The sequence below is a fragment of the Dasypus novemcinctus genome, chromosome 29 (assembly GCF_030445035.2).
Source record: "Dasypus novemcinctus isolate mDasNov1 chromosome 29, mDasNov1.1.hap2, whole genome shotgun sequence".
Taxonomy (NCBI): Eukaryota; Metazoa; Chordata; class Mammalia; order Cingulata; family Dasypodidae; genus Dasypus; species Dasypus novemcinctus.
Genome location: NC_080701.1, coordinates 16,043,075 through 16,044,885, shown reverse-complemented (window position 1 = coordinate 16,044,885; position 1,811 = coordinate 16,043,075). Strand labels below are relative to the sequence as shown.

Sequence of the window (1,811 nt, the reverse complement as noted above, 5' to 3'; positions counted from 1 at the left end):
ACTGAGCTACATCGGCTCCCCAGTGAGAGGTGGTTTTTTTCATTTGTTTGTTTTCAGGAGGTACCGGGGATTGAATTCAGTACCTCGTGCATGGGAAGCTGGCACTCAACCACTTGAGTTACATCTGCTCCCCAACATGTCTTCTTTAGATGACAAGTTATATGAACACTTAATTTTTTTTGTCTTTTTTGTCTTTTTAATGTTACACTAAAAAAACATGAGGTCTCCATATACCCCCCATACCCCTCCCTCCATTCCTCCCCCCATAACAACAACCTCCTCCATCATCATGAGACATTCATTGAAAAATATGGAACGCTTCATGAATTTGCGTGTCATCCTTGCGCAGGGGCCATGCTAATCTTTTCTGTATTGTTCCAATTTTAGTATATGTGTTGCCGAAGTGAGTACTATATGAACACTTTAGATAATAACTAATCTATGTTCAAATTTCCTGATTGTCTCAAAAATGTCTTTTAATAATCTATTCAACTCAAGAGTCAACATTGCATTTGATGGATATGTCTTCTAAGACTTTAAAAATATGACAGGGAAACAGATGTGGCTCAAGTAATTGGGCTCCCATCTACCATACATGAGGTCCAGGGTTTGATACCCAGGGCCTCCTGGTAAAGGCAAGCTGGCCAGTGTGGCGAACTGGCCCACACAGATTGCTGCCCTGCACAGGAGTGCTGGCCCACACGGAGAGCTGACATAGCAAGATGATGCAACAAAAAGGGACACAGAGGAGAGACAATAAGAGATGCAGCAGACTAGAGAGCTGAGTTGGCACAAGAGAATGATGGCCTCTCTCCTACTCCAGAATGTCCCAGGATTGGTTCCTGGAGACGCCTAATGAGAATACAAGCAGACACAGAAGAGTACACAGTGAATGGACACAGAGAGCAGACAATGGAGGGAGGGGGCAGAAATAAATAAATCTTAAAAAAAAAAAATCTGTGACAGTTCTCCCTGTACCCCATTTCTTTGATGCAGCCTATTTACTGAAGAAAGTGGTTAATTTGTAGAATGTCCCATGTCCTGATTGGCAGATTGTATTATCTTGGTGTAGTTTAATTTGCTTCTTTGTCATCCATATTTCTTGTTTGGTAGTTAGATCTAGAACTAACTAGATCTTGCATAAGAATGCAAGGATATTTCGTAGGTAGCATATGCTTCCTAATGCATTGCAGCAGGAGGTACGTCATGTCTGACTGTCTCAGTTTTAGTGATGTTAAGAGAAATCAGTGGGTTCAGCTTTTGTCAGCCTGATGAAGCCATTATAAAATTTCCCACCAACCTTTTGCAAAGCTGTGGATGCATTGCTCCCTTGTCCCAATACCTCGTTAGGAGCTGGGAATGGTGACTTCCTAATTCTACCAGCCTTCTTGCATTTATTAGCCTCACAAACTATTTGGGTACCCCAAAATATAGCTCAATAACTGCTTGAGTTGGTTCCCTAGGTGATCTGAAGGTGAACAACGAGGGGCATTTTTTAGTACATGATACATTTGCAGATTTGTATATATTTGGCATGTTTCAGTCTCTTGAAGTCATCGTTCCAATTGTATTTTGATGCTCAAATTATTTCATCGTTGATTAAAGAAGCCCCTTCATCTTGGCCTTGGGTTCCTCTGACATTACCTCAGCAGTATTTGATAGCCCTCTTGCCTGCTGGCATAACAAAATGCTACCGGCTCAGCTTGTACAAGCCCTGCCCCAGGTCTTAAGCCAGTCATTTCCTCCAGGAGCCATGGTTTCTTTTAGTGGGGAATGGATTTGGATGATGAATCTCTCACTAGGGGTACTCA

At 42.2% G+C, this 1,811-nt stretch overlaps 1 non-coding gene across 1 annotated transcript; it reads right to left on the bottom strand.

Annotated features, from left to right (window-relative positions):
- Positions 1-304: 304 nt before the first annotated feature.
- On the bottom strand, positions 305-411 carry LOC111759600 (U6 spliceosomal RNA). The gene has a single exon (XR_002793532.1). It is a non-coding gene; the product is annotated as a U6 spliceosomal RNA (small nuclear RNA).
- Between the last annotated feature and the right edge of the window lie 1,400 nt (positions 412-1,811).